The sequence below is a fragment of the Sus scrofa genome, chromosome X (assembly GCF_000003025.6).
Source record: "Sus scrofa isolate TJ Tabasco breed Duroc chromosome X, Sscrofa11.1, whole genome shotgun sequence".
In the NCBI taxonomy this organism is placed as follows: domain Eukaryota; kingdom Metazoa; phylum Chordata; class Mammalia; order Artiodactyla; family Suidae; genus Sus; species Sus scrofa.
This window is the reverse complement of record NC_010461.5, coordinates 102,624,250-102,645,897: the sequence shown is the minus strand read 5'-3', so window position 1 is coordinate 102,645,897 and position 21,648 is coordinate 102,624,250. Positions and strand designations below refer to the sequence as shown.

At 38.5% G+C, this 21,648-nt stretch overlaps 1 protein-coding gene and 1 non-coding gene across 6 annotated transcripts in view; both read left to right on the top strand.

Annotated features, from left to right (window-relative positions):
• Positions 4,599-21,648, top strand: part of TENM1 (teneurin transmembrane protein 1) — a 787,960-nt gene continuing 770,910 nt past the window's right edge. For 2 of the 5 annotated variants that reach the window (XM_021080670.1, XM_021080671.1), the window contains exons 1-2: positions 4,599-5,213; positions 20,633-20,699. The gene's annotated coding sequence lies outside the window, so the exon portion shown is untranslated. Of the gene's footprint in view, positions 5,218-20,632; positions 20,700-21,648 lie in introns of all 5 variants that reach the window. The other 3 variants (XM_021080672.1, XM_021080673.1, XM_003135358.5) reach the window with 2 other exon arrangements.
• Positions 9,734-9,809, top strand: MIR2483 (microRNA 2483). The gene has a single exon (NR_128449.1). It is a non-coding gene; the product is annotated as a microRNA 2483 (primary transcript).

Here is a 21,648-nt window from a genome sequence, read left to right as displayed (position 1 = left end):
ATATAAGTGAATTTCATATATATTAAAGACAAAGGTGTCATTCTTCTGTCTATAATTTTAAATTTAGGCAATTATTTGCAACCATTACAGCAGTAATACAAATGAATTGCCACTGCACCCTACTGAGAAGCCTTGGTTTCTGAAGGTTATGATTAATCTGTATCAGGGATACATTTTATTTTGAGAGTAAGGTGCATCAGCATTGACGGAGCCCTTCCAATGAGGAATATGCTATATGAATGTACACTTCCATGAGTAGGGTTTGCTATATGGAATACAGAGTGACTTGCTAAAGCACAAAGTTTAAAAAAAAAATTGTTTGTTGCTCCTTGGAATTCTAGCAGAGAAGTGGATCCACAGTATCTGTTTGGATACTAAATAAGGATAAGTAAAGAGAAGATTTTAATTGGCTTATCTGTTGTTCTCCTGAGCCTTACTTGGGTGTGTGAAAAATAATGAGTCTGACTATCTGTTCTGAACAGATGGATGCAGAATCATGGCCACAACCTGTTCACAAACAGGCTTAAATGAACTTCCTCCAATGTGGCTGCTTTCCCCAGAGGGGCCCATAGCTAACCGGAGATGGGCTTTCCCTAGCAACAAACTGGTGACTGCAATATTATAACTCTGTTTATGAAAATTGTTTGGGAAAAAAATCATTAAGCTACTCTTTCTGCTTCCAGTCATTATAGCTGAAAGTTGAGGTGCCAGCACCATTCGTAATCTCTGGTAGTTGATCTCTGGATGACATTGTTATCAGTTACAATAGGAAATAATGGTTCATCACAACAAGCTCGTATTGAAGGTATGCCTTTGAAAACATCTTCCCATTAGACAAGCAACCAAACAAAACTTCATTTCAGATGGTTCACATTGATTTTCTTTTCGTAATTGTTATTGACTTTAGTCTTCTAATATTATTGTACTTACACTCTTACTCATGAGGGTACTTAGAAACAAGATTGAAATAAGTGATATTTTCCATTATACATTCTTTGCAAAAAATGCAACCTATGTATTAAACAGACACTTTAAAAAAAATCAAGGCCAGGATATGTAAATACTGTTCTCTAGGACTGAATTGTTCTAGGTACATGGTAATAGCTACTCATTTTATGCTTGTCGATTGGTGAATTGTTCCCAAATCTTTGAACACAGCTTCTTTAAGCATAATTCCTTTACCTGTTCTTGATGCTGGCACAATTCCTGGAACATAGTAGATGTTCCATAAGCATTTGATGAATTGAACTTAGTAACTACATTAGTTCTGAGAATAAATGTATAAAGGGATGTATATGTGCATGCGTGTATGTGGTCTTTGTTAATGAAAAGGTATATCTCTTTTTTAAATTTCTAGCAAATTATTTGAATAATATAACTCAAGAAACTGGGTAACTCTCTTATACAGATTGCATGCTCCATTACAATTGTATTTTCCTTTACATTGGCCATTGTGAAACTGGCAATTTAGTGTGGCTGCTTCTTGGTATCTACATTTGAAATAGAAAATCTTGGTCCCATGAGCAAAATGACTTGAAGATTCTGCAATTTCCTGTTGTTTAAATGTGTCTAGGGAATCTCTAAAGTTGAATAAATACTTTAGGAAATCCACATACAGTATCAAGCTATGGACTTCCAGAAGCTGTAAATCAGTTCCCCAGAAACAGAGATAAGTGGCAGAACCCTCTGTACTTTGGAATTAGAAAGGGAAGCAATGTTTTTGAAGGAATTAAGGGGAGATAGGTGCAGACCAAATGAATTAAGGACTGTAGGGAACTGTGGAACATGGGTAAGGAAAATGAGAGGGAAGAATGTTAGAAAACCTAAGAGAGGAGAGAATGTGAGAGAAAACCTAAGGAGGAGGTGGTGGAGGAGAGAGTTTTTAAAAAATGATTAAATGGACTGCTGAATTGCTAGGAGAAAAACAAGCTGAGTTTCCTTTCATGAAATCCCTGGGTATCAACTGGTCCCTTCCTCCCCGGTGTCTTCGAAAAGCATAACAAAGAGGCAGAGAGTGTGAGAGTGAGGATAATCATGGTTTTAAATTGTGTATTTCATTTCTATGGCTGTTATGATTTGTCCAAGTCCCATTCTGCCGAAATTCCCTTTTCATTAATGAGGAGCTCTTTCTTTGTCGGTTACAAAATTTCCTTAGACTCAGTGTTTCGAGTCACTGGAGAAGTGACTGGCCAGATGTTTCTTTTTCCTCCTTCCAGAACTCTTAGATGGGAATTGAGGAGGTATCCTTTAAAGTCTTTTTTTTTTTTTTTTTTAAGACTTTTCCCTGCACGGTTCATGGTTCCAGTCGTTCTTAATGATAAATCTTTTATTTAGGAGATATATATCTCTCCTAAACATATATACATATACACACACATATGTTTATATATATATATAAACACACACATATATATAGTTTTGTTTTGGAGGAAGGTAGTGGGTTTCAGGAAGGTTCGTTTACATACATATTGGTGGCTAGACACCGGTTTTAGGGCTGTCCCTTCCCCGTTGCTTTTTCAACAGCCCAACAGAGAGACGGTTCTGGAAGCAGTTGCTATCCCCCTACAGAGTCTGGTTGTCATCTTTTGTTTCTTTGTTGGCAGAGCGATGGGGTCGGGGTGGGAGGGGTGATGGTGAGCGGCAGGAATCTTCCTGCCCAAAGCTGAAGGCAGTGTTTAAAAAGGGACAATGGGAATAAACGTGCACTTGATTCCCCATTCTTAACCTGAGTGTTCAGCTCGCTATTTCCTCCCCACCTCGTTGGTGTGCTGGGCTTACAACGCTCCCTCTTTGCAAATACCTGTATCAAAATCCAGGAAGATGGGAACACAGGGTTCCGAGATCTACCCTTGGCATCACCCTGTACTATCCCTCTTTAGGAAGCTGATCCGGTCCCCAGGCTCGGGAGCGCGGAGACCATCCAGCGCGGAAGCCGTCCTCGCGCAGCTGCCACCACCCAGGGAGAAGAACAGCTGGAAGCTTTGGTGCGCGCCCACTACGCCGGGAGCAACTCTTCCCGGTAATTAGCGCCAGCCAAGTCTCCAAATGTGCCTTATTGCAACCCCTAGCGGGCTCTCAACTCGGCAATAGCTTCTCGCTTTCCTGTCCCTGCTCTTGCGGAGGAAAATTACAAACGTGCGTGCACACACACACATTCACACACGCCCTTCTTTCTTCACTCAAGAAGGCCATCAGTAATGTCTTTCTCCTAAAGATTCAATTCTTCGCGCTCTCTTTTCTTTACCTAGGGGCTAGCAGTCCCTGTAAACACGGGGTTCTCTTTGCTGATTTGGGCGCCCCCTACCTGCCTACTGCGGGGGTGGCGCTGGGGGGAAGGGGTTCTGGGAGTAAGCTAGACTCTCGTTTCTCTAGTTGGTGCAGCTCCCCTGGCTCGGTACTTGGTATCTCCCACGGTCCCGCTCTAGCTGGGAAGCCGGGAAGAAGGCGACTGTGGGCGTCACCGCCGCCCTTCCCGGAACCGGAGCAAAACTCCAATCCAGGGCCAACATCTCCCACTTAGAGTCACATTTGGCCCAGCCTTACAGATGTTGGCGGCTGGAGAGTTCCTCCAAGCGAGGCGCCCCAAGTCCTGAGCATGCCCAGTAGGACTCTTTAAGCTCCCGAAGCGAGTTTCTGGGCATGCAGATTCCGCTTCTCCGCTTTTTCGAGGAAGCTGAAGAGGTTGGGAAGGGAGGGATCCAGGGCTTGGGGCAGCGTGCAGGGCTCGCCCGGGTACGTGCCCTCGTGCTTGGGTGGGTGAGGGGCGGAGCCGGTTGGGGAGCCCAGGGATCTGGGCGGCTGGGTAGAGCAAAGCTGGAGTGCTGGGCCGCTCTCCTGGGGGAGATTGTCAGCGCTGAGCCGATGCGCGGCCAGGAGGCTGCGTGTGGCCGGCCTTGGTGCACTGGGGTCACACTGTCAGCGGGAAGCAGCGGTGCTCTCACAGTGAAGGACGCTGGAAAGCTTGCGGGTCTTTTACGCACCGCACTCGTGGGCTTGGCTTTTATGCAAGGCGGGGGAGAGGGGGAAAGGAGGAACCCAAACAATTTCTCTCTCTCTCTTCTATTTTTCCCTCTCTTACCCCCCCCCCCTTTTTTTTTGCCAAAGTTATACTGGCAAGAGATTTCGCATTCTTTTTAAGTCAGTCCTGAGACTTTATACATAGCGGTAGCGATCGCGCTCCTGTGTGTGTGTGTGTGTATGTGTGCGTGTGCGCGCGCGCGCGCGTTTGTGTATGTCATGACTATAAAACACTGTCCCAGGTTGATTTGGGGATGACAAGCATTCCTCCGAACCCCCCGCCCCACCTAACCCTCCGGAAAAAAAAATAGAAGCTGGTCATGAGAGTCCCCTGGCCAAGAACTCATTGTGGTACGAAATGTAAATTTTGTTGCTCCATATTTCCCTCCTCTCCCACCCTTAGCTTTCTCCTTCCCTTTCTCCACCTTCTAACACCCAGATCTTTCTCATCTTGACTTCCTTTCCTTTGCCCGCTACCTGCTCCCTCAGCCCTCCTCCTCTGCTCCTCCTCCATCTGCTTTCCCCCTCCCCCCAGTCTCAGCTGCGGCTAAAACCTGGAGTCTTGGGGGGGGAAAAAAAAAAAAAAAAAAACCTTGGCTGTGGAGCTGTCAAACCGGGCATGCTCAGTAGACAGGGCAGGTTTTTTGGTCTCGAGTAGCGGAGAAACATTTTTTGCACCACCGCGACTAGCCTTAGAGCGCGGCGGCGGCGGCCACGGCAACATCAGCACAGCCATCAGCGGTGCAGACGCCCCGCACCCGGGAGCGCGGCGGACTCCGGCTTAGCCCGGAGTTCACCTCCGAGTGCCCCGGGGGCTGAGCTCACCCCTTCTGCTCGCACACACACGCACACTCTTTCACGGACACACACGCGTATACAGACTCTTGCACACACGTACGACCCTGGGCGCAAGCACCCTCCCGGCAGCGATCTTCTGCTGGCGCGGTAGTAGCCAGGTTCGGTCCCTGCCCTCGGCGGCTGCCAGCAGAGAGGACTGCCGCCGCCAGCCGAAGGAGAGCGATGCGGGGGCCCGAGCGGCAGCTCGAACAGTAATGTGGATTTACAGTCGTTTCCCGCAGGAACCGGCTGAGACGCCTGAGGTCCCGGGCACGGGCAGCGCCCGGCGGGGCTGAGCACCTGGCGAGGGGGCGGGGGACCGCACCTGGGGACGCCACCGAAACTTGCGCCTGGACTAGGTAGGTGCGTTGCTCCCGGCCCCCACCTCCCTCCCTCTGGCTCTCGGCCCCTCGCCCCCCACCTCCCACCCCAAGGACTCCCAGCGAACTTAGCCCGGAGGCTTGAGGCGGCGGAAGGCGGCTCCTGGCCGTGAGCGGCGGGCTGCGTCCGCTCTGGGCGTCCAGCCCGAGGTGGCAGAACCTGCGCGCCTTCTTCTCTCGGTCACCGCCGGGCCAGGGGTTCTGGACCACCTGGGGGAGATGGGAGATCGGCCTTGTTCTCAGTTCTGTCTTTCTGCGGGCCTTGGGGGCGCTGCCCTTCGAGGGCTCAATAGGCTTCTCAGGCGACACTTTTTCCAGCCAACTCCTCCGGTTCTGAAAGAGGGCCCCTCGCCTCGGCTCTCGCGCAGAGCCGCGGCGCTCTAACAAGTGGACCTGGATGCTGGGGGTGGTGGAGGTGGGAGGGCTCGCTCCGAAAAGAGACAAGGGGGCGCCTCTCCTCCAGCTTCCTTCCCATCTGGAGCGTCTGCCAAGGACTCGGCCACTTGAGTCCCGCTCCTGCCATCTCTCTGAGAGCAGATGCCCGGGGGCTAGGACGCACTTTAGTACCTGTTTGCTTCTGAATTTCTCTTTGAACCTCACTTGGGGAGACCAGGTTCCAGGGTGAACTCCAGGATCTCCTTCTAACCTACCTCGTCTGGGGCCCTATCCAGGTGCTTCCTCCCTACACCCCATTCTTTCTCAAAAAAGATAGTCTTTACGCAGCAGTCGGTGCTCTGAGAGCCGTCGGTGTTAGTAGCTTCAACCTCGCGCTCAACTGGTCGGATTTGTGTGCTTTAGCATTTGGTCTTGAGACGTAGCACCGGCAATCTAGCTGCAGCCAGCACGTCTGCGGAGTGCCAAGTACCCTCTAGGCATTCCTGGGGAAATTCAACCTCACTTTCTTCCACTCCACAACAGTCGGATTGCCAGTTCAGTTTTAGGATGCTTTTCCTAGAGGTGGAGAAGGGGAGACTGTTAGAGCGACTTGGTGAGTGGATGTGTTTGCGGTCAAGAGTGTATTTAAACATTTCAGCAAAGCCACTGCAGCCGGTCGTTTACAATTGCGGAGACAGAAGATCTCACTTCATTAGTAGATGTAGTCTCAACATCTATTTCGCCACCGGGAGAGTAAGGGCGGGGGCAGGGGCTGGTTCGCAGCTCGCGCTTGCCGTCCTGGCAGCTTCAGGTTAAGCAGATATGCATCACTGCTACTGGCGATATGCTGATATGGGTAGGTCTTCAAAATGAAGCAGTTGGTCTGGAGATGCCCTGAACTTTCCCGTCCCCCCGCCCCATGATAATCCAGAGGTGTATTTGAGGTGGCCCGAAAAAATACAAAAAGAAGTTCCTAGTGCCATAAGAAGGGAAATTAGCAGCCACTCGGTTTTAGAAACCAAAAAGAAACACTCCAGTGGATGCCAGTAGGTACTGTTAGATTAACATTTAATTGATCGCGTTTGTGGTAAGGGTCCTAGACAGCTTCCTTGAATTTTAGATTGTTTTTCTATGATTATAATTAACAACCAGGTACACTATACTGTGTGAATCAATCACTACTCTTAACCTGTTTGGGGAAAACATTTCAAATGTCTGCTCTATTATTATCTTTTGACTGAAATACTCTTGTCCATTTTTGTAGCCCAAAGACTTCTGATTTTGAGCATAGAGTACTCCAGTGCTGCCAAGAAAGAGTACAGTTTGAGAAGGAAAGGTTTTTTAAAATTATTATCATTATTATTATTAAAAGGAGATGCACAGCTTTATATTCTGCTCCATGATTACCCAGCATTTGCTTACTTGCTCACTGTCCCCCACCCTTGCTCTTAATATCTGTAACATGGGGAAAAATGAATTTTCATAAGGAATAGTTCTACACTTTAAGTAAATAACTGAAAACTCACAATCCTAGTTTTGCCATTTTTGTCCACATTCATTAGACTTTTTTTGTGTGTGGTGTGTTAATTTACTGTTGCAAAGTTTTTTTCAAGGGTAGTTAAAAAGCTTTCAAGTATGCCAATGTAATGTTAGAACCTTTTAATGATAATAAAAGAAAGTCACAAGATGCATTTAAAAGGGGCTTCAGGTAATTTCTTAAATGAATCCATGCTCTAAATATTATTTAAAAGTTTTCAGATCCCCTAGAATGTTTTTGAAAAACAGGTGTTTCTGGAAAACAACTCAACGAACAAATGTTAATATTTGCATAATAAAATTAATAGAGTTTAGTCCCTAGAACCATGCCAGACAAGTAGTAGAAAACAAGTATTTTTTGAATACATGAATTAGTTTTTACCATTATTTATTTCTGGGTCCCCAGTATGAATTAAGAACATCATGTCATTTGACAAAATATACAATGGAGCTTTGTGGAATCATTGTGCCCTAAGATTAAGTGAGATACCAAATATTCAAACAAATAGATGTGTTAAAAAGTAAAATCAGATTATATGTAACTACCATTTCATTCAAAAGCCTAATTCAAAGTCTAAATACTCTAAATACTCACTTCTGCCATCATATATTTTAAGTAATGCTGACGTGATCATAGTTTCTCTATAGTCATTGTACCTTTCTGATACCTTTAAAATAAAGATTCTTGCTGAAGCAGAACAATCCAACATTCAAGTTTCTTCTGTACAATATGACTTTAAATTGTCAAACTGCAAAATATTCAGTTGATATATTGCCTCTAAAAACAGAAGGCTTAGTGGAAATATATTTTCCATGACAGCCTTAAAAATTTGGAAGTGGTACGAAGGTTTAGTATTAATATAACACATTTTTTCCATTTTATGTTAGAGATAGCAATTAGAATCAATGTAATTTTTATTGGAAGCTTGTTTTTCCTGGAAGTACCTCAGTTTGAGTTTTTCAGTATAGTTATTAAATACTTGGTATAGATTATGGTTAATAAATTTCTTAAGGTTCCCCAAACAAGTGATTTATTTACCTATTTATTTACTCACTTTACATACTTACTGACCTGAGGTCAAAAGAAGACCAGTACTTTGAATAATTCATACAATGATTAATTTCTTTAATGAGAACAAATTTTCTTATAATATTCACATATTCGCTCTAGTGCTCTCTCTCTCTCTTTCACATGTACTTTTAGAAGCAATCTCATGAGAATTCCATACATCAGTTATAAAACATGTATGATAATTCGATTGATATTATATATATCTTTAAATTCTTGTCAATTTACCCTTGAAAGTAGTAATCCATGCATATTTAAAAAAAAAAGAAGAAGCTTCCTATTCTTTACCATTTGGAAGACTGGTTTGAACTGGATTACTAGCACAGCTACAGACAGATTAAATGATGAATATTGTAAGGGTTGGAATTTAGCAATTATGATCAACAGCATATATACATATATACAGAGAGAAATATAGCTGCTGATTATAAAAAATTAAAAGGAATCAGATTTTAGAACTGCCCCATATACAAAAACTTCTTTAAATCATCTGCAGATTCTGAGTATTAGATTAAATCACTATTTTGAATGGAGATTACTTTTATGTCCTTGCCCTAAACGGTAAAACATTTTGAATCCTGGCTTAATGTATTATTTCTTTTCCTTTCTGTTTTCCATTGATTTTTTTAAAAAACTGAGGAAAGTAGATGTCAAATAGAACCAGTTAGAATCGTGCTTAGTTTGAGCAGGTGAATGTAATAAAAGGTTTCACATAGCTTTTGATTATTCCTCACAACCTTGATGGTCCACCTATATGTGTCTTTTCGGTATGTGGTACCCTGTTATGACAATTTATATAATGCATAGAGATTTTGTAGTTTGCTAGATGTACTATGGTACAATTTAGCAAGACCAATGAAATTGCTTGCATTCAGAATCCATGAAAAATAGGGCTGAGGAAATTGGAGTATGAAGGCATAAACTGAAAATTGTTTTATAATAATATTTGTATCAATTGTACTGATAACATTTCTATATATAATCAAAGCAAACTAGTTTTAATTGAAGATAGTAAATATTTTTACAGTTGATGTTGGATCACTAATGTTTTAAATATAATAATTTAGAGTCTGATAAATAAAGCCTGTTAAATTCTTATGTAACTTCAGGACTCATTTCTAGACCTGGAAGTATAATCTTGGATAATTTACAGCTTAAAAAAAATTCTGACTTTTACTTCCTGTCCAGGCCTCCACTTTAGGTAAACAGTAGCATATGGTGAAACATGCATATATGCCAACTAACCACTATCTCTTGGATGATGTTTTCAATGTGATGTAATGATTCTGAAATATTGGGTTCTCCATTCCCACCTACTCTAACTATATGAGTGGAGAAGGTAATTGGAAAATGGACACAGGAAAGTATATTAAATCCTCTTTTTTTCATATCAGTGAATCACACCCTGTGAAGCTCTTTATCTGAGCCTTCATATCTGTGTTTATGGTAGGTATGTGCCAAGATTAATATTTTTTTCTGGGTACTTATGACAGGTCTAGATGACACCCAAATATGTGAGTGAAAAGTTCCGTCAACCATCCAGCTGTTTGGGGTGATGCAAACAAACATCTGGTTGGTTGAGAGAATTTTTTACTTAGTCTCTGGATGTTTTGGAGTCATTTAACAGGCTGAGGAATCTTAGCATCTATGTCAAAATAGAAAGAAAAACAAAAGGAAGCACTTTAAAATACATGTGGAGAACCTTAAACACTCTTGGGTTACTATAATGTAATGAACCAAATGTCACCCTGAATCTACAGCCTTCTATGAAATGTGTAAGTAGATGTTGCTTGCATCCCTCAGCAGTGGCAAAAACAGAAACACACTGGCCTTTTCAATAAGCCAGGAAGTAAAACACTTTAACTTCAATTCTATCTCCCCCCTCCACCTCCAGTACTGATTCATCATTTAAAGAAATCGACTTAAAGAGTTTGATATGTTGGCTTCTTAAAATTTCCTGCACCTCACTATCCACTGATTCTACTGCCATGGAAACTAGATGGGACAGACAGCTGGGAGTCACTAATTCAGGATGGGAACCTTCTTGTTAATTTAATTTCACACCAGCCTGTTGGTCCCTGAGAGTAAGGGTAGAAGGCTGGGGGATTGAACTGGTGAGCAATAAATGATTAAGCAGAACAAAAATCAGTGCCATCTCTGTCATTTTCCTGAAGATCTCACTGCAACCCTCCATGTCCCTACTCAAGCAGTTCTTTAAAAATAGTCACAGAGATAGAGCTTTGATTTGCGCGTTCCTATTGGTATTTATGTGTACGCGACAGAGTGTTTTTTGTTCTATGAGGACATTCACAGCTGCAAAATAGTTTCATAATAGCTATTACAATGAAAAAATATGTTCGGTCAAATTATGATTTTGTAGATTTTGAAGACACCTAGTTAGAGAGAGATCATAGTAAAGTTAAATATAAATGATGCTTCAATTTTCCACTACGATTGGCTATTTTTCCTTTTCAAGTATAAAAACAATTTTATTAAAATATGCCCCATTTTTTATGAGACCAAACAGATTTGAATATGTTTATTTTTAAAACTGTAAAACACTCATTTTACCCATCACCATAATTCATACTGATTGTTTTAATTTTAATTGACTAAGTTGTCAGTTGATAAGTAGTCAACAATGAGGAAATTGCCTTTTAATGTTTCTCTTATTCTGTTGTAACATTTTTGTGGCTGATTATGACTTACAAAATTGAATTTTGGGATCACAAACTCTAATATGAGCTGAACTGCAATCCATGTTAAGCCTTTGCAATATTATCAGCTATGGGTTCAAATAAACTAATATTTTTTCTCTGAATTTATAGTTGTAAACAAATTTCTATATACACTATAGCTAAGTAAGAGCAATTCCCCAAAAGGATTTTGGTAAGGAAAAAAGGAATGAAGATCTAAATCTATATATTTATATGTCACCAGGTAATCTTCTGTTTTAAAATGACTAGAATTTCAAAATATAAATGTCCCAGACAGAATAATTGGAGGTAAAATAGTGATCTAAAAATTTAAGAAAAATAATATTTTCATTTTTACATTTTAAGGAATATTTTTGATATCAGTATCCAGTTGGTTATTGAATTGCATATATTTTAACTGCTTTAGTTTTGTTGCTTGAGCTTTATCTAAGTAAAAATACCAAAATATCTGGCTAAAATATGAGAAATTCAGTTAGTCATCATTATTGAACATGCAGATTTCCTAGTATATCTGTCTGTGTCATATTTTCAGTGTCATGTCGATTTCCTCTAACCCTCATCAGATGCTTGGCATTTGGATGTACGGTGAAAAAAAAAAAAATTAGTCATCAGGATAATTCCAAAGATCTGATCAATGAATTTTAATTGTTCATTCATTCAAATGATGTGGAGTTACAGCCTCAGTTTCCCTTTGAAATTACTATATATTTACTTTTAAATAGTTTTCCTATTTAAGATGGTACTGTCAACATTCCGACTGCTGATTGCAGATATATAGTGTGCGTGTGCATGTGTATGTGTGTGACTTTCAGTAGAACTCCTATATGGTTTTATTAAAGGAAATCCAGTTGCATTTTAATGTTTGGAATGACAGCTTAGTGTTTTTAACAGCCTGTATGAATGAGGGTTTTTTAAACAGCCCAAATAAAAGTTCATTGCTATCAGTTGGCATTCTTTAGGGAAAATCTGATTGCAGGCTAAGGTCAAGGAGAAAATTTCCCAGTTGCAAGGTTTTGTATAATTGGTGTATTCTAAGTGTTTATATTACTTCTAATGCCTCTATCTGGTTTAGACACCTGTCGAAGAGAAGGTGCCAGATTAGCTGGACAATTGGTTTATTAGGTATTTCAGTCCTGTATCCCAGCTGTATTTAGACATTTTAAGAAAACAGTTCAGAGAAATTAGAAAAAGATATTGCAGATGGCCTATCTCAGTAATCCAGGTTTTTTCAGCTACATTTAAAATTAAATGTCCTAAGAGATGATTAATTCAGGAAAGTTATTGATAATAAACTCATCTAATGCTACAATCCTTTGCACTTATGATGATGCCTTATTAAAGGTGTCTCAATCTTGCTAATTACCACCTGTGTTTAAATATAGAGGTGTATAAATACACTACAACCACACAGTGACTGGAAGCTTTCTAAACTTGAAATGTTCCTAGCTAACTCAATTGCTATCAACAAAATGTTTCTTATCAACGTTTTAAATTTATACTCTGTGTATTGCCCCCCCTTTCGCATTAACGACTCTATTTTCTTTAAATATTTTCTTTAAAGTTGGTCTGCTTAATTGCCAGTGTTTGAGTGATATTAATGTGTGACCTCCTGCTGTATTAACTAGCCTCCAAATATATTTGTATTTATGTGTTCGGGGATGGAATTTTTTTCCAAAGGAATATTTATTAAAAGTATATATGCATTTTTTGCCATGGATTTTGCAAGCATCATTTACAGAAACATACATCACCTCTGTGCTTACTGTATGCATGAAATGAATATATTTTTGTGATTGTGACTCATCTTTAGAGCTTTAACCAGTATAGGGAAGCATTGACAGAATTACTCTGCAAGTCAAATAAGAAACTCCTTTTATTAATTTCACTAATGAGATCTAGTAACCTCTAAGGGAGAAGGCTGTGCAGTTGATTGGCCAATTGATACCTATTGCTTCAACTTGAGAAAACTCTTGTACCTTGAAATACCAATAAAACCATTCTCACTTCTTCCTCCCTCCTTCCCTTTTTCTTTCTCTTTCTTTAAACTATTTCCAAGAGTTGAGGTAGTATGTAGATTTATGAGAAAAGAAGCTCTGGGATATTCACTAAAGTTTTGGGAGTGATTAATCTTTTTATTCTTTTTCTAAATCTGACCTACTTGTTAGGTATATTCTAGCAAATTGTAAGTATAATGTGAAATATTATTTTTATATTGTTTTTGGCTCATACAGTCTTCCAGTTATCTTGGCTAGGAGCTGAAATAATACACTGATTTTCTGGGTTGGTACCCTTTATTACAGATTTATTCTATGTATGTATCCATACATTGTTAGTACATCTGTGGTTAATCTTTCATGTTTAGTCTAATAAAATGTCAACACTTAGGTGTGACACCATTTATTTTTGGTTTCAAATACATGAGGTGTTAACACCAGGGTGCTACATTTTTTTCTTTGTTTTGTTCTTTTCCCCTATTTGAGATATTGCCTTGATGAAACATTGGACAACTTGTGAAAGTGAGGTAATTTTAATATAAACAATTATAATTCAGTGCAAGGGAAATATTTTAAGGGTAATTTAACATGTAATAGAGAAAAATTTAACAATGTATTTCTGTTAAACATGAAATAAAACGTGTTTAAGAAAATGTGTAAAACAGCAGTAGACTTAGTAAGAAGAGAACACTGGTCCTGGACATTTAGCAAAATACTTGGAAGTGCTTTGTTGTTGAAAAGGCAGAAGAAGAATCAGTGTTTACATAGAGCTCTGGGACGATGGGTCTTGAAATCTCAAGTGTTTTCCACAAAGACTCTCCAAGTCTCATGGACTGGCTTCTTTTTTTTACTGAAGACTTCAGTATTATACAGTTTTGGTTATACATCATAAAACAATCTTCATGAAGAAAAAAATCCATCTGTTCATTCATTCATTCATCCATTCACCAAAACTTTTTAAAATGCTTCTGTTTATCCGGTGATACAAAGACATAAAAAAACCTTACCATCTAATGGGAGAGACAGACATATAAGCATATTCTTATCATATAACAGATGCCCTAGAAGAGGAATAATTAGAATGCTCTGGAAGCTCAAAGGTAGATACAATTTTATAAAGGATAAAAGACATTTGAATTGGCTATTAAAGAATAACTAAGAAATTTTTAGTCAGAATATGGAGAACCATAGTCCACATGGCAAAAGGATTATGAAAGGCTAGAAGGCTAAATTAGCAATGGAAAATACCAACCCGGGGGAAATAGAATGTCATTTTTTTTTTCCTATTAAGGTCTGTGGAACAGACACTAGGGATAATGTCTCATTTCCTTCTATGTGCTTGACACACTTGACATACAGTGGATGCTTATACATATTTGTTGAATAATTGAATGTGTTAGAATTTTCCTGCATGGAGCGTTATACTGAAGAATGGTAGTTTTTCTGATGTTTATCCAAAATCACACAATGTACTACATTGTAGCAGAATCCATTGAATTAGATGAAGGGCTTTAAAGAGTGTGTGTGTTGGGGATGGAGGGCCACGGGTCACCATTTAGAAAGATGATACCTATAAAAAGGATGGATTAATGTGTGTTAAGAGTAGTAGTGATGGGACATAAGGGGCGATGTTGCAACTGTGAGCAATTATGAGGGTGTGAACTATGGCAGTGACAGTAAACATGGAGAGGAGGGGAAAAATTTGAAAGCCACTCATAAGGTAACATTAGTGGGACTTGGAAATTGACCTCATAGAGTTCCCTGGTGGCCTAGTGGGTTAAGGATCCAGTGTTTTCATGGCTAAGGCTCAGGTCACTGCTGTGGCACGGGTTCTGTCCTTGGCCCAGGAAGTTGTGTATGCCGTGGGCACAGCCAAAAAAAAGAAAAAGAGAAATTGATTACATTTAGAGACTGAGGGAGAGGAAGGAGTGACACTGAGGCTTTTGGCTTGGGAAATTACGTAATGCCGTTAAGCAAAATAGGTGACATAGAAGAAAAGGTCAGTTTTGGACCTGATAATGAGGTCAGGTTTGAATTTATTTAATGTGAGACACTATCTAGACATCCAAATGAAGATGATTTATCACAGATGGAAATTACCAAGCTGAAGATCAGGTCTGGAGGTAGAGATTTGTGTGTCATCTGTCAACATAGTAGTTGAAATCATAAGAATAGGAATGTAAGTTTACCTAGGGAGTGTATATAGAGTAAGAGAAGTTAGGATGAAATCTTGAAACACACTGAATTTAAGAGTTGGTGAAGTAATAGAACCTTCAAGAGAGAGCAAGTCAATAAGGTCAGAGAGGTAGGAGGCAAATAAGGAAATGATGAAGTAAAAGCTAAGGGAGGAAAGGATTTTGTAAGTACCATCTGAGCAAAGGCATGGAAAGATAACTCATAAGAGGAAATTAAAATGGCTAATAAATGTGAAAAAAGTTCAATCTTTAATTATCAAAGTAAATGCAAGGGTTTTGTTTTGTAAGATATTGCTCAGTGCAGTTACTCAAGTAACAAACCTTAAAGTTTTCTTGATTATTCTTTTTCCACACCTGACATAACTCTACCTTCAAGCAACATCCTGAGTCATTTTCTCCTCATTCACCATTAGTTTTTTATATCAAACTACCATCATATCTCATCTTGACTACTGAAATAGCCTCCTAATTGATGCCTCTATATACATTTTTGCTCCCATATAATTTCCCACACAGCAATCAGGGCAATCCTTTTAAAAAATAAATAAGATCTTGTTGTTTTCCCACTCTCTGCCCTCTGATGGCTGGCTTCTTAACACTCTAAAAATAAAATTTTAAAAATTATTTTGAAAATCTTTACCATGACCTACATGGTCCTGCAAGATTTGGTCCCTATTTATACAGTATTATATCTTATTCTTCCTACCAAACCTTGCTCATAATATTCTAGCCGCACTGCCTTCCATTCTGGTCCTTAAACATGCCATGCATTTATTTATTTTTTTTATTAAAGCACAGTTGATTTACAATGTTGTGTAAATTTCTGCAGTACAGCATGCCATGCATTTTTGTCTCTCAAGGCCTTTACACTTGCTGTTTCCTCTGATGTATTTGCTATTCCTGAAATGAATATTCTCAGTTCATTCAAATTTTTGATCGAACTTTCTTTCATCATAGAGGCCTTCCCTGGCCATCCAAAGTAATGAGTCCTATTATGGTTCTTTTTTTCTATGCTCTTATTTGCTTCTATTTGTCTTCATATTACTCATCACTGCCTGATTTCATACTGTATTTTTATTTAGATTTATCAAATCTACTAGCACATTGTCTCCCTGGGGGCATAGACTTTGTGTTTTACTCACTGCTGCATCAGTATCACTAATGCAGTACCTGGTACATAGTAGGTGTTTAATAGGTATTGGTTGAATAAATGAATGAATAATATGGACATGGCAAAATGTTAGTTGGCGTAGATTTGGCAGTTTGCTTCAAAAGCCTTAAACATGTCATACCATTTGACCCAGTAATTCTACTTCTAGGAATTTGTCTTGAAGAAATAATGTGAAGGGCAGAAAAAGCTTTACTTGTAAAGATTTTCATCAAACATTATTTGTAATAGTGGAAAAAATGAAGGAACTTAAATATTTAACAAGGGAAGTGCTAAGTGATTTATGGTACATTGAGACAATGTAATATTTTATGGCCATTAAAATGATGTTTACAAATATTTTATGATAAAAGAAAAATGTTTATGTTTTACTATTAAGTGATAAAGCAGGACACAAAATTATATCTACCCAATATGTAAGAAAGAAAAAAAAAAAGACTGGAAAAAGATGCACAAAAGTGCCAAAAATAATTATCTGTGTTTGAAGGAGGTGGATAATAAGTGATATTTTTTCTTTCTGTTTCCTGTATTTTTTCAGATTTTCTATAATAAGTGTGTGTAACTTTCTTTACTGAAAAAGATACATTTAGGAAACAAAGAGAAAACAAAAACACAAATATAAATATTGCCACTTTAGAAGTGAGTTTTAGGTAATAAATAACAAGAAGGATAAAAACCCATTCTTGAGAGATGGTGCTGGAAGTAGAGGAGTACACCAATTGTAATTGGGGGCCAACTTTTCTCTGGCTGCTTTATTTTGAAGAGGTTTACAGACAGGGAGAATAATTGAGGTCCACTGACCAGTCTCATCTTTACTCACTAGAGAACCAAAGAGGGTTGGGTTTATCCTGTCAGGATTTAAATAGTATGTTTGAAGAAGATTAGGCAAGTTAAGGCTTCTTCATATTGCTGTGGAAAGCACTAGTAATTTGCTTCATGTAAAACATAAGTGATTACTCACTATATTTCTTCATGTCATGTAGTAAAAACAATTAAGTGAAGTTAAACTATAGATTGCTTGGCTATTCAGCTACAATCACCTCTAATGGAAAAGAAGAAAAATAGCATTGACAAGCTTTGGCAGGTCTCATCATTAGAAGTGCCCATATTACTAGAAAAAAAAAAAAAGTAGAAGAAGAAGAAGCTGAAGCCAATAATGTAAACTTAGAAATTCTCTAGGCCCTGAGGAAGAAAGTGACAATACAGAGTGTTGCAGCAGTAATTGTCTGAGAGCACTGATTATTGTAATGGGGAAACTGTCTCTGTTGTTAACACAATTATTTTCTACAAGGTCTTTGAGTAAATGTCCCATTATAAAATAGCATTAGGAATTTCAAAGGATGTGTAGCAATATGTAAAGATACACTCATTAGTAAAATAAAGTGTGACCTGTAGTAGCCCAAAGTCTGTTGAAAATAGAGGTAGTATTAATATAGGTGTCATAGTTAGAATTAGTTTATAATTAAGTAATTATTGAAAAACAAGTTTAAAAAGTCCTATTTTCTAAATGAATAGAAATTATACTTTTTAAATGCATCTGAGGAAGATATCTATCCATACACACATATATGCAATATATGTGTACTTATATTCATATATATGTATATATTTTTTGAACCAGACTTTTAGACCCTTCTGCTCACCTCCAATTTATGCACTTTATCTCCATAGCCGGTCTCAGATGATAGTTTTATTTTAAGAAGCTGAGAACTGAAGGGTGTGAAATATTATTCCCTAGGTGGGCCCAAACAAGAGGCAGTGGCACTAATTAAAGTTTGGGTTAGATGATCTTTTAATGAGCTGTTCAGGTTTGGATTTAGGACTCTGCTTGCAGGCTCTAGCCTATCTTCAAAACCAGTAGTTCTGTGAGATGCATTTCTAACATTTGTGGCTCCTGCTGTTTTTGCCTCTGGTAGGCATTATTTGGGTGTGTTCAGTGATGGTCTGGTCAACAAGTCTAACTTTTTTTTTTCTTAAGGGTAGAGTAACTAGCCCTCATTCAGTAGTTTCTTTTGTGGAAATGAACTCGAGTTGAACAAAGAGGTAAAAGGTGAGGAAAGTGGTACATGTTGGTAACTGGTAAGTGACGGCAAGTAACCTGGGGTATCTTATACAGATCGTGTGAACTAGTCTTTTCTAATCATAAATGGGGAGATAGATTCCTAAAGGTTTCAGTCTGAAGGCAATTGAAAAGTGAGCAGAGAACAGCAAGGTGATTTTACAGCCCTCTTGCTTCCCAGTGCTCTGTGTATTTCACCCAGGCAAAATGCTGCATATGGGGCAGTCTATTTTTTAAAGCAATTTTGTTAGATGCCTTGCAGAATCAGCTTGATGAGTATGAAGCCAATTTCTACAGACTTGCTCGGTATATATGGCAGAAGAGCCAGAAATACTTTTTGAGTTCTAGATCTAAGTACTTTCTGAAATGTTTTCCCTTGAAAGATTCTAACTTAGCATTATTATAGAACTACATGAACACTTGCGAAGAACCATGTCTTTTTTGAGCAACATTAACAGTGATGAAAAATGCACATTGGGCAATTAGATTGCAACTAATCAAGAGCACCACTTCAGTCTATTATGAATGATTTATATACAGTGTATTGGATATGGAGATCATTAGTAATAATATAATAAATACTTTATTGTCATTGCAAGGTCACCTTGGTGATCTTTGTCAAGGGTGACAATGATGTTATTGACCTATATTTTTTAAAAATTGCATTTAGATATTGTCTTCTGTCTTGATTTACTGTGTGGAAATTTTAAATTGTTTGCCCTTATTACTGAGATTCTGATTCAAATGTTTAAAAAATAGGTTTGGGAATTACTTGATTGATAAATTGGAGCCATCAGGTTAATTAAGTGCCAATCATAAAATATTGGAATGTTAATATTTTCCTTTTCTTTTTTTGGCTTTCATTCACCACACTGCCTTTTCCAAAATGGATTTTTGAAGAATTAAAAACATACAGCTTTTTTATATACTTGTGATATAAGTTCAGTTTAGAAAAATTAGAAAATGTGCTTTTTTATCAATATATTGTTAACATAGTTCTATGTCAATAAAATATATTATGTATATGTATACATGCAAACACAGAGAGAGAAAGAGAGAGACAGACATAGAGACAGAGACAGAGACACAGAAAGGTGAAGAAACAACCAAAAATTAAAAAAAAATTGCAACTCTCCCCTCCCCCAACTCTTCTAGAGTACAATTTAAAAGTAGCAAATTAAAGACATAGGTAAAGGTGATATGGAATGACAACATCCTAACAGTTCCCATATCATATTTAATGGCTTCTTAGTAAAACATCTTATGGTTGTTCTTTGATTTATTTAGCCAAACTCCATTTATTGGGCATTTAGGTAATTTACAGGATTTATTATAAAAATCATGAAAAAATTCTTATACATCATTGTATATATTTCTGATATTTGCCTTATAAATACATAAACATGGAGTAAGAGGATTGAAGGGAGTGCATGTTTTTAAGGCTTTCGCTACCTACTGACAAGATGCCCTCCAAAAATACATTACTGCTAAAGGATTTTTTAAAGTTCATATGTTAAACATTTATGTAACTTCATATTGGCCCCTATATAAATCAGAGAGAAGTGTATCTGTCAAGTGGAGTAAATTAATGGAGATCACTACAAGATATACTTCTCGCCTTACTCCCCAGTACCAAATGTGACATATAGACATGTATAGGTCATTGTATAACTTGAATAAGGAAGTCATGTGGGACTTTGGAAAGTGAGGGGACATGCATTCTAGTCCTTGCTCTGCCACTACCACATTATATGACTTTGTGCAAGCCATTTAACCTCTCTGGGCCTCAATTCCTAATCTTACAACGGAGTTGTTTTGAGGATTAAATGAAATGTGTGTATAAAGGTTTTCTGTAACTTATAAAGGATTATCTTAATATAAGAAATTAGTTATTGTAAATTGTTTACCTTAGTGAAAATGTCTTGAAACTGTGGGCATTTCCTCTCAAAATGAGTGGTATATTGAGGAAAAATTGAATAGTATTAATTTGGGAGAGTCTTTGTGAGTGTGAATTCCGTAGCCCTCTAGGTATACTCATTCATAATTAAGAAATTCTTTATTAGCAGCACAGTTAATATAATTGAAGTTTCAAGCAGCCCCCCCTTTTTTTTAAAGAAACTGACCCCTTTATTCCTTGTGAATTGCAAAATAAAGTCTTATATTCACAATTCCCATGCCCACTCCTACTCAGACCCCATGTGTCTCTTCTTTTCCCTCATATAAGGACTACTTTGGGCCTGCTTGTACATATATATGAAGGATAATTTGGCCTAATTTGTTTACAGGCATTACAAGGGTGACCTTTATTCAGCTGTCTCCTCTTTGATTTCCATAACTTCTGGACCTATCAAGGTATGTGCATTCTATACTGAAATTTACATTGGAAATTGAATACATAGATATATAATGCCAAAAAAATAGAATGTTCACCTTTATAATTAGTTATATTTATTGAGTGCCATGTAAATGAAATGCAATGTTTCAAACTTTAAAAAACCCATTTGGTCATTGTGTAGATAAGCTTGTGTCTGTATTCCATAATTGAGTCTTTGCAAAACCAATTGTTCAGGCTGCCCTCTGTATTTAAATGATTCTGTGGCCTTTAGCACACACAGCTACTAAAACTAAGAGACTCCTCAACTAACAGGAATATCTGCAGAGTACAAGGGAACAGCAGTGGCCAATGAGGGTGTTTGCTAAACCATTTAGTAGTTATCACTGACTGGAAATAAACATGGCATTTCACCCTATCAATGTCAAAATTTTTTTGTCTTTTTTAGGGCCGCACTCGCAGCATATGGAGGTTCCCAGACTAGGGGTCTAACTGGAGCTGTAGCCACCGGCCTAAGCCACAGCCACAGCAATGCAGGATCCGAGCTGCATCTGAGACCTACACCACAGCTCATGCCAACTCCGGATCCTTGACCCACTGAGCCTGGCCAGAGATCGAACCCACAACCCCATGGTTCCTAGTCGGATTCATTTTAGCTACGCCACTATGGGAACTCCCAATGTCAAAAAATATTTTCATTCGGATGATTTTACTGACACAACAAGTATTTGCCTCCTGAAATGAATATTTTAATTTTTTAGGAAAATCTGAAGTAAAATATCTGTATTGCCATGGCATTGCATTCTTTTATTTACCCTTCCATTTTTCCTTCCGTTCATTTATCCATCTATTGAACCATTCTGGGTGAATATCATTGTTTTTTCTTTTGGTAAATGTTCCAATTTGGATAGAATTCACCTGGAATATTGAGAAAATGATTGCTTCACTATTCAGTCCTCTGTTACATGG